Source organism: Mytilus edulis, chromosome 7 (assembly GCF_963676685.1).
Source record: "Mytilus edulis chromosome 7, xbMytEdul2.2, whole genome shotgun sequence".
Classification (NCBI taxonomy): domain Eukaryota; kingdom Metazoa; phylum Mollusca; class Bivalvia; order Mytilida; family Mytilidae; genus Mytilus; species Mytilus edulis.
In genome coordinates this window covers 50,887,160-50,899,579 of record NC_092350.1, presented here as the reverse complement: position 1 = coordinate 50,899,579, position 12,420 = coordinate 50,887,160, and the positions used below count along the sequence as shown (strand labels likewise).

The window sequence follows — 12,420 nt, the reverse complement described above, 5'->3', positions numbered from 1 at the left end:
TGGCATCACACGTAATATGGCGTCATTAACTAACGACATATCAAAATAATGCTAATTATAGTTTGCAGTGTTACATGAAGAACAGTTGCTGCAAGGTTTAACTTGAAATATGGAGTCGAAAAGATCAGTAACCAAGCATTTTCATTTAATGCCAAGACCATAGCAGCAGTTTTCATATCAGTATATTTTTAACATACCGACTGTAATTTGAATTGCATAAATACCATAAATAAACAATTGAGAGCTTGCCAAATAAAACAAAAAGCCTACCAGTTATTTAGGACTTTTTAAAACCTCTAGTTTGCCATCTCAGGTTAAAAAGTAATGATATGTCTGGAACTGAAATAAGACAAAAAATTACTCAGGCTGTGTTATTATTTGGTTTAGATACATAATTATTATTGAGAGAGCAAAACTCAAATTCTTGAAAGTTTTATCGCAAAGAAAGAAAAATGCTTCTCCCTTGTGGCTTATCAACCTTCATTTAAATCTTTTATATTAGCAGCAACGAGTGCTAGCTACCTAGCTTAATAGTTGAAAAGGTGCAGCAATATTGTTTTCAAAAGTTTTGTTGATCCTCCCCCTTTTTCACTGAGAAAAGACAATATCTTGTGATTTGCTAGTGTGCATTACAAATAATAATTCATGATTTCCTTAATACATGTACATGTTTGACTGTTATTAACTGCATATGATATCGACTGACCATGGGTCAAATTATTGGATAAAAGCACATGTGATGATGTATTTCACTTTACTTGTATGAAGTGTGTTATCTCCCTTGATTATCAGTTATTCCTGTAAACCGGAGTGATAATTACATAACAAAGACTATTGTGTCATGTTTACTTACAGCTATAACTATTATGTTAGTTCATGCCTTTTTCAATTCATAAACAAATTCCTTTCGGATCTCTCGGGGGTGTAAACAAAGTTAGAATTGTGCCTAAAAAAGTGTTCAGCCCCGTGCCAGTAATGCATTTTAAAAGCGAAAATTTCATTGAGTATTTGCTGGTATTTATCTATAATGGTTATCTAAAATCATCTGGGATATCTAGGTATAAATAAAAAAATACTAACCATCATCTTCACACTTTTTCCGGGTGTACAAGGTGAAATCATCCATAGATCACTCTGAAAACTACTGATTAATCTTTTTGTAAATTGGCTCAATATCTTTAATTGTTTTTACATAGGCGGTAATGGTAACGTTTTTTCCTGTAGCTCAGTCCATATCATAAACTTGGATATGTATGATAGCTCGTTTCGAAGCTGTGACATTTTCACATATGTGGTTAAATTTTCGGGGTACGAAGTGAGATTACTTTTTCCGTAAATTAGCAAACCCCGAACATCCTTTTGTGATGCGGCTCCTTGTGGTAAAATATCCCCTTTTTAACACAATAAGTTTTTTGAAAATTTAATAATTTGAACACATTCAAAAGCTCCATAGTTTTTACACATTTATTCTATGTTCCTCTACTTTCCTAATCACCACAAATAATTAAGTTCAGTCATTTGTTAAAAATAGAAACATGTCCAATATCACTACACAGAGATTTTTTCTTTACACGTGACTTTTGAGTTCCTCATTTTGAGGCGCATTAGGGATGTTTTCCCAACTATCCACCAGAGTTGAAATAAAGTAGATGTCAACAATTCAAAGCAACCGCATGGCCTTCAAGAATGAGACAACTCATACCATATAGTTGGCTATAAAAGAAAAACAAATATGACTGACATGAACCAACGACAATCACTGGACTAAATCTTGCATTTCTGGTAAACAACAGGTAGTAATATGAAAGTAAAAAAAGAATTTCATAAATGGATAATATTTCTTAAGTTTAAATATCCTATATTTGAATAAAGAAAAACACTATTGTATCTCTTGTTTGAAATGCAATAACTCTTATGTCATATTTTGATGGATATTGAAGTTATTCAAGCTGGTATACTTTGATGATTTTTGTAAATTATTACTGTTACTTCCAAATGTATAAGGTATATTAATAGTGTCTAAAGCATACATCAGGAACAAAATGTTATGGAAAGGTTGTAATCAGCCTTGTATTTCTACTCTTATTAACCTGAGTGTGGTTGTCTTAATGAACTTTTATCAAAATAGCTATGATAAACAAACATCCATGACAGTAACAATGATTCTGTATTGATCATAGCTTTCATCTGAAGTTACATAAATATTTCCTTTGCCCAAACCTTGTTTTGTTGAATTTCTGTTAATGGACGATCGAAAGTAAATAGAATAATAACAAAATCAACATAACAGTATTATTCGAATTTCTATGAATGCATTAATTGTAATCAATCTAAATAAAGATGACTATTTTGATGTTGATAAATAAGTATGGACAAATAGCTTGTTAAGCCTTTCAAAATGATTGTTTACTCGGTTGATTGCAAATTCCATAATATAAATTGTATATTTTTGATAGAAAAGCCATATTTGAATTGGGTTATAGTTTCAGATTGAAATCTATTAATACATTTTTTAATATTTTCCCCATTTGAAGTCTGATATAAATACCATATATTCGACAGACCAATTACTAGTAACAGAACCTCTGATCGATACAAATGAAAAACGTGTATATGCTGTACATCAAATGAATTCCTTTTGAACAAAAAAAATCGTACGATATATTACACGCTGCGCTTATAGCAATTAGTCAGTCAAATTACAAAACATAGAAAAGATAATAAAACAAACGAACAACACAAATTGAAGCAGTCAACAGCAAAAAGAAAAGAAAAGAAAGAAGACAGGCGCATAAAAAACCCTTTTGATATAAGGTAATAAAAATATATCAAGCAAAGACTTCGGAACAAAACGACCCACAAAAAATTGGACCGTTGAAGTTGCCCATTACACATACTGTGTATTCGTTGGATACCAATGTTCGTGGGTTTCGTTAGTATAGGTATACCACGAATTGAAATGTTCAACAAACTAATAAGATGTCTTCGATAGGTTTTGTATATAGAGATTAGCAAAACAACAAAATGAAATATCCACGAATATGCAAGTTTTCGGCAATCCAAAACATTTGATACCAACGAAAATAAATGAATCCACAGTACAAGGTATTATGTGATAACCTATCACAGATTTACATTAACTGTAGACTAAAACAAAATGTCATAAAATATATTCGTGATGCTGAATAAAATTACCATGGAAAACAATTACAGTCAAACCTGCTTTAAACATAAAACTTTGTTAAAGGATAATTAATTAGGTCCGTTTGTAATGCATTTCATATAGATTGAACCTGTATCAAAAGACCACCTGTATCATGAGACGACTTTTTTGCTCTCCCTTGAGTGGTCTCTTCAACAGGTTTCAATGTAGTTGCATTAAAATGATTACTTGTTATATATAACTTTCCATCATCGATGAAAATATACGTTGTATTGAATCAGACAGAAACGCTGATATGAGAGCCCACCAGCATTATGTGCATAACAGATTGAGAACGTAAAATCTAACATGCATACTAATAACTAAATACGTGTCAGCTTTAAAAACAGTTGGTATGATTAAAAATGAAACAACTCTCTACTAGAGATCAAATGACGAAGACGCTAGCAAAGTCAGCCAATTTTTGTTTTTTTTAAATTTCCGTGGATGAATTTTTAAATTAAAATAAAAAGTAAGATCACTTTAACCTGCAATTTTTGTTAGTACTGTATTATTTTAATTTTAGTTTCTTGTGTACAATTTGGAAATTAGTATGGCGTTCATTATCACTGAACTAGTATATATTTGTTTAGGGGTCAGCTGAAGGACGCCTCCGGGTGCGGGAATTTCTCGCTACATTGAAGACCTGTTGGTAACCTGCTGCTGTTGTTTTTTTTCTATGGTCGGGTTGTTGTCTCTTTGGCACATTCCCCATTTCCATTTTCAATTTTATTAATAAATGTGACGTTACATGGGTCTTGACACCTAATCTATTGGATGTTGGATGTGAACTGATCAGTAATAAGTTTTAGAAGCATAACTATTTATTATAGTTGTTATTGGCCTTGGACTAACTTTTAGTCACTGGGAGTACTTTCAGATCTGTTCTTAAGTGTGTTTTGTTGTTTTGGACGGACAAGTACTCAGGCACGTTGTAAATTATATCTCTATTTGCATCCATCTGATAAGTTAGGCCTTTTTAACTGATAACGGGGTGGTTGAACGCTAACTTACATATTTAACCCAGCCACTTTCTATATATTTGTGCCTGTCCAAAGTCAGGAGCCTGTGATTGAGTTCTTGTTGTTTAATGCTGTTGATCATAAGCGTTGTTTGTTAAATGTTTTTGTACAGTTCTTGTAGTGTTATGTTGAACCTCTGTCCCAGGATAAGAGAGCGTGTTAAGCGACCTTTAACATGTTCTACCCCACTACATTCTGTATGTGCCTGTCCAAAGTCATGATCATGTTATTCGGTTGTTGTCGTATTTTGATGTGTTACATATTTGGTTTTCGTTCATCATTTTGTACATTTTTAGACCGTTAGTTTTCTTGTTTGAAATGTTTTACATTTGCCGTTTCGGGGTCCTTTATAGCTGACTATTACGTATGGGACTTTTTTCATTGTTGAAGACCGTACGGTGACCTGAAATTGTTAATTTCTGTGTCATTTGGTCACTTGTAAAGAACTGTCATATTGGTAATCATACCACATCTACCTATTTATATTCACAGTTTGTGCAATTTTGGTTAAATAGATGTAGCTCCACAGTTCATGTATCAAACAGAGACCTGAGTTAATTTATACTGGGTAGTTGGGTTTGTACGTGTGTTTCTCGGTCTTATGTTTTCTATATAGTTTGTTAAAGACCGTTGTTTGTCTCTACCATTTTCCTATATTTTTCGTTCGTTGCATCGGCTGTGAGTGCCCCTTAATAATTTTTGACTATTTTTTAATGTATAAATGGTGTACAAATCGATTTTTACATGTACGTTTGCCCGAGAAATAGCATAATGTTACAAATAGGGTTTCACATTTGTTCTTTAAGGTCAAATAGATATTTTACAAAATAAAAAAAAGTTAAATATAATATAAGATAACTTTGAAGCTATATGAATGCAAAGAAAAAAAAACTATTTTTCAATATGCATCAGAAGACAATCAACCATTCTATACAAAGCTGAACGTCTGTGAAAATCGGAAATATTTATATGGAAAGTTGTGAATCACGTATTTATTCAATTGATTGATATCACATTATCGTAAAATATGAACAAATTGGATAAAGATTATAAAGAAGTTAATTTCATAGTCCAAACTTTCAGTGTAAATATATAAAATGTACAATAAAGATGTCAAACAATATTGACTTATAGAAATTAGTGCTAAATGTATTTAATCGATCTAACGGAATTATAAAACATCGAAACATACTAATTGTGAGTCACGTGACTTGACTATTTTTCGATACATCAAAACGCAATAATATAAAACTAGTTCTGTATGAAGGTTTTAAGCTCCAACTAGAAGTATGACGTCTGTATGGAAGACGTATATTTTGTCCTGTTTATCAATTTTCTGTAAAACTACATCTAGTAAGTATTAATTTGTTTCTTACGTTAATGATTAATCAATATAAAAAGGACGTGCATACATAGACAATAAAATTGACTTGATATATCAACGATATAAGGATGAGGCCTAGAAAAGCGCAGAAATATACAACACAATGAAATGTACATTACCTGTTGAAACCTACACTCGATGGTGAACAAATTTGTTTGGGAGTGGACTAAAATATCAACAATAAGCATAAAACATAATGATTTATAGTTTGTAAACCAAAGATATTAAGTTTGAGTCGTTGTATACATTGGAAAAAACAGGTTGAAGAGGTCGTATAAATAGTTAAATAAAATTTCGGCAATTTCTATTTAAATATTCATGAGAAAAAGTGTTATCAGGTCAGCGACAGCTGTATATGACATATAGAAATATGCAAAGTACTAGTTTATGAAGATTTGTATGTGCTTACCTTCCATGAGCATCTGCGATTATCCCAATTTGTGGTGGAGTTCGTGTTGGTCATCCTTATTTTCTCTGTTGTGTTTTATAAGCTTATAATTGTCTTTTTATTTTTTTCCCGCTTATAACTCTGTAACCTATTATTGTCAGGTTTAGAAACAATAAACCATGAGCTGATGCTGCGAAATGTTCTGTTCAACGAGTCCAGATATAGTTCCCAGGTTATTCCACGGAGGAACGTTACTGAAAATGTAGAAATTGTCATGAAGTGGAATTTTATAAGACTAGAAGGACTGGTATGTTTTATCATTTAAACGTAAATTTTCTTTGTCATTTTGGTCTCTTGTGGAGAGTTGTCTCATTGGCAATCATACCACATCGTCTCTTTTATATTTAATATTTTAGGGTTTGGTTTCGTAATGTAAGCGTGCTTACTCACTTTGTAAAAAAACATAAGCGTCTTTTATAGCCCTGCAATATTCAATTGACTGAATTTAGGTTAGGTTTTCACAGGGTTTGTACTTACATAAATAACACAACTGGTCTGCTTACCTAGAAATGTACTCCAGATCACACCCGTATTATTGTGAAGTTCGTATTGCACAGTTTTTTGTTTTCTATGTTTTGTTTTGTGAACTATTGTTTGTCCGTTTGTCACTTTGTTTTTTTTTCATCCATGGTGTTGTCAGGTTATTTACTACTTTTTGGTTTGAATATTCCTTTGGTATCTTTTACCTCTCTTTTTATGTAAACTTTACTTCGTTTATGTCCTTTCTCTCGAATATTGTAAAGATGCCTAAAAGAAATTTTGAAATTAGTTTATGTGGAGAAGATATCATTTAATTTTATAATATAGCTTTCATAGTTTGTGTATACATCATACATTTATTCTATTTCAGTTCGAAAAGGAAGCACGACTTTCCCAATCTATTGGAATGGATTTGGTACGACATTTATTAAATCAATCATTACAACGTATACATGTTATATCTGATAAAAGAAGTAGTACATGCATCTACATTTGTACAGTTAACACATTAACTATAATATGCATCAGAGGGGATTTGGAAATAGTCAATCGAAACAATAAGCCAGCGAAAACAAGTTTTAAAAAATTAAATAAAAAATCTACAGATACCAAAGAAAAAAAAATATATCAAAGACAGACATAAAACCCAATACAAGACCAACAATGAAAATATCACAAACGTTTTAACCATATCTGGATTTGATTCATCAGAATTCGGTTGTGATACGTGCTATGAAATGATAATCAGTTGTCGCTTAAATATTGGCCAAAATCATATTGCTTATGTGACGTGTAGTTATTTACAGTGTGTTCTTTTGTATTATTAGATGTTTCACAAATATGTAAACAGATATTCATTTCTCGTGAAATGTATAAATGTGTAGATATAGTGTTAGTATTTGCAAATATATACTTGACAATCGTACGACAATTGTCCCCTGTTGGTTTTTTTTTTAGGAAAGTCGGAAATCAATCCATTAATGAAAATAAAAACATTAACACGTTTAAAGCAAGACTAATAATAACTGAACGAGTTTATTGAATATGTTTAAAAAATAAATCATGAATTTTTGTTTTATTTCTTTTTGTCATAGACATGGAAAGACGACTATTTAGTTTGGGACCCCTCTTTATACGGAGGAAAAACCTACTTGACAGCAACAGGGAATGAAGTCTGGACACCTGATTTCACAATATTTAATCGGTTTGACAATTAATTTTATCATTTACATAGTTGTGTTTATTTATTTATTGCCAGTTGGTTCTATCATAAATATCTGTGATTTTTTGGATTTTTGATTTGATTTATTTAATAACTGGTTAACTGACACAATTTACTAATAAGACTTGTCATATTTGTCCTCTTTACCATAAAAGCTTACTGAGTAGGATAAAGCATTTTCAATAATTAACTCATGTAACCGAATCATGCATAGCATGTTGTTTACTTTCATATGCTAATTTGCATTTATATAATTATACTGTTTTTAGATTTGTAAATTTACATTAAAAGCTAAGGCTTTTATAGCTTAGAATTGGATTACCGTAGCTGTATTTGGCAAAACCTTTAAGAATGTTTGGCCCTCGATGCTCTTCTACTTCGAACTATTATTTGACCTTTTTAATTTTGTTTTATTTAAGCGACACTTATGAGTCTTTTCAGTACTAAGTTTCAATCCTTGTATATTGAGTTTATCTTAAAGAGGGACGAACGATACCAGAGTGATAGCAAACTCATAGATTGAAAACAAAAACTGACAGCGCCATGGCTAAAAACATAGAAAACTAAAGACCAAGCAACACGAACCCGGGTGATATCAAGTGCTCCGGAAGGGCAAGCTCATATATAAATATATCAATTCTAAATTATAACAACATTTTTTTCAGACTTCAATCAAGCTTTTTATCGGATGGACTTCAAGCTGAAAAACTTCTTGTCAAATACGATGGAACAATAAACGCCCAACCTTATGGGGAACTGAGCACTATATGCAACGCTGATACAGTATCATTTCCTGCCGATTGTACGAAATGTAATATAATTATTGGAGCATCCGGTGTAAGTCAACAACATATATTCATTTGGGACAAAAATGAATCGTTTACTGGATTTGAAGATAATAAAGATAGTCATGCGTTCTGGGAAATCTGGCGATTAGAGAAAATGCCTATATTTTCGTCTTTTGCTGAAATTCATATATATTTGCTGAGGTTACCCGCACATTACATTTATAACATCGTTATCCCTGCATCTGCACTATCCATACTTGCTGTTTTATCGTTCTTTATTCCAATAGAAGAAGGTGAACGTCTTGGCTTTGGAATGACGATTTTTCTATCGTTTATGGTCTTGATGCTGCAAGTAAGCAGTATTTTACCAGAAAACTCCAAAAGTGTATCCGCTGTAGGTAGGTATATTTGCTAAACAATTTCAACGTCTACTTAAATTTGATCGGCTGTGAATATGCACTATATACAAATTATCGGAAACATAAGATTGTTTTATAGTAGAATAAAATATATCATAGCTGACTATAATATAAGTCAATACGGTGTACATTGAATTCGGAAAGTTAACCCGAAATAAAGTTTGTAAATATAAATAAGGCCGTTTTAGTTTTTTGGTTTGTCATATCGGGGCCTATTATAGCTGACTATGCGGTATGGGCTTTGTTCATTGTTGAAGGCCGTACAGTGACCAATAGTTGTTTGAAAATTGCTGTGGCATTTGGCCTCTTGTGGAGAGTTGTCTCAATGGCAATATCACATCTTTTCTTATATAAAAAGAAGAAATGCAAAACAGGAAAATCTTGTTTACAATAATTTATCCCTTCTACAAATCACTCACGGGCTTTGTGAATACCTTGAATAAAGATTAAAACCCGATCTGTAGTATTGCTAAATGCTAAAATTAAAAGTGAACAGAACTGCAATATTAACCGTCAACATATAAAATGGCTATTTATCAACAAAATAGAAAATGATATATGTAACTTAATATAAATGTTTAGTTACCTTTCTTTATTTGAAACAGCCTGTGCCAAGTCAGGAATATGACAGTTCTTTTCCATTCGTTTTTGATGTGTTTTGCCATTTGATTTTGCCATGCAATTACGGACTTTCCGATTAGATTTTCCTCTGAGTTCAGTATTTTTTGTGATTTTACTTTTTAATAGCATTTTAGAAACTATTTTGCGTCACAAATAATGTAAACATGGGTCGTTTATTTATCAGCTAACCCGGACAATACAGCTTAGCGGTAAAAATTCGTATGTGAGACAGATTAAACATTTTTCTTTTATAAAAAGGAACACACGTACATGTAAAATTTAAAAGTTTAGTCATTCGATACACATTTGAACACACTTAATTACACAATAAAATATTTATATTAAAGCAACAAATATAATCATTACGTACCTAATTTGTTTATTTCGATTTCAGGGAAATACTTTTTACAGTTGATGTGCAGCAGTTTTGTAGCTGTTTGCAATTCTGTTGTTTTAAGTTATTTTGGCAGTAGATCAGAAATTCCAAAATGCAGATGTCCACTGCATTCGGTTCATCCCAATTCAGATGACAGTTTTTATAAAAGAGACCAAGTTATTGCTTTCAACGACCAACAAGTAGATACAGACGATACCAAACAGGAAACATTAGAGCAACACGATAACACAACAAATCACTGGAAGATTATTGCATATAGAAGGCTGAGGAAATATTTTAGACCTTTACAAATATTTGATTTGGTTACTTTACTCTCCTGTTTCATAACTACAATCTGTGCACATGTTGAGTTGTTTAATGTCATGAATAATAATACATGCGCTAATGTGGAATAGAAAAAGCAGAAAATGAGTTCCAGTAGTGCAATATTCAATGTTCAAAATAAACTTCAGTCTCCATGTGTGCATACATTTGATGACTCGTCCTTCTATGTAACATAAGCTGTTTATCGTGCATTTATTTTTTAGTTTATTTCCATTCTTTTTTTTTCTTTTTCTTTTTTAAACAGTTGACGAATGACGAAACATTTGTTCTCCAATTAGTGATAATGGATTTGGGTTTATTCTTCATATTTGATTTATAACTTACTATCAATTAAACATGTAGATCAGCCTTTCTTCCTGCATACAAAGCGTTTTTTGTTGGTTGATTCGAGTTCTGAAATGAAATGATCTGAAATGAGTTAACTTGGTCGTTCTCTTATTTCAATTTTCAATGTGTACATTCTTTTTCTAATACCTGAACACGTATGGCACAAGCGTAACCCATCTCCAGTAAAACTTAAGTTTTAGATGTCTGCGATATTAATGTATAAGTATAAAAAAAGAAGATGTGGTATGATTGCCAATGAGACAACTGTCCACAAGAGACCAAAATGACACAGACATTAACAACTATAGGTCACCGTACTGCCTTCAATAATGAGCACAGCCCATACCGCATAGTCAGCTATAAAAGGCCCCGATAAAACATTGTAAAACAATTCAAACGAGAAAACAAACGGCCTTATTTTAAATAAAAAAATTAACGAAAAACAAATATGTAACACAAAAACAAACGACAACCACTGAATTACGGGCTCCTTACTTGAAACAGGCACATACATAAATAATGTGGAGGGTTTAAACATGTCAGCGGGATCCCAACCCTCCCCTAACCTGGGACAGTGGTATAACAGTACAACATAAGAACGAACTATCAAAAGTGCTCACTTTGATTTGCGTTTCGTCAAAAGGTGAGCGGTATATTGCCATTTGTTCAACCTATCTCGAAGAGAGGTAAAACCACGATAAAATCACCTACAGGAAGCTGTACGTCTAAAAATATTGACAATTCTGGATATCGATGTCATAACGAAAATTGTTTACAAAAATAGAAAAAGTAATGAGATCTGGTTTTATTGCCAATAGAACATGTATACAAAAAACAAACAAAAAATACGTAGACATTAGCAACTAGTACTCAACGCATTGTCCTTAAAAATGAGCAAAACCCATACTTCTTACTCAACTATAACAATACCGAAATTACAAAAAGAAAACAGTAAAACAGAAAGATAACAACCTGAGTTTGTACAAAACAAGAAACGAAAAACGAACACGATACATGTGAACAGCAAAACAACAAACGACATCCAATGGATAATAGGTACATGTACATTGACACGGGACAATTCGTATAGTGGACATTGGTTGCACGGCGCACACCAGATTCGGTTGCAAAGGGTTTAACTCATGACATCGATACAAACAATAAAAAGTAACAAATGTTTAACATAGATAAATACTAGGATACTATAACTATAAATACCGGCAATTCTACACACTGGCATGAGAGTCGGAAATATGTTTGATTTGGAAAATGACTTAGATAAGAGCAGGAAAAATACTTTAAAACATAAATCAAATTAAACTTATATATTGATCATCTGTCTATTTTTATCAGATATATTGTTTGATCCTTATCATCTCTGTTCCTAATTGAAATTAAAATCCATATAACACTATACATAATTTTGATGAAGACAAAAAAATATAATTAATATATTACATATTAGACGACAGTTTTAGTAGAGAAGATCTAAGACTGCAAAAACATATGGTTGCGACACAGACCTTTATTGTCTGATGTCGGATAAACAAAACTAGCAGGAGGTTAACCCCCCCCCCACCCCCCACCCCCAAACTATTTGATTTAAGTTTTTTATCCTACATTGATCTTTTGATGTCGTCCCTTACAGAAGCCGGATATATTTGTCGCAAGCACTTATTTTCTAAATATCTTACACTGAAAACAACATAACCAACTTCATCTGCATATGGGAAATATGAAAAAAAAGTTAATAGGAATATACCAAGATCTTGTTGAAAATACATTC

At 32.0% G+C, this 12,420-nt stretch overlaps 1 long non-coding RNA gene across 1 annotated transcript; it reads left to right on the top strand.

Moving 5' to 3' along the window:
• Positions 1-6,172: 6,172 nt before the first annotated feature.
• On the top strand, positions 6,173-7,718 carry LOC139482904 (uncharacterized). Its single transcript, XR_011654999.1, has 3 exons — positions 6,173-6,303; positions 6,907-6,951; positions 7,631-7,718. It is a non-coding gene; the product is annotated as an uncharacterized lncRNA (long non-coding RNA).
• Positions 7,719-12,420: the final 4,702 nt, after the last annotated feature.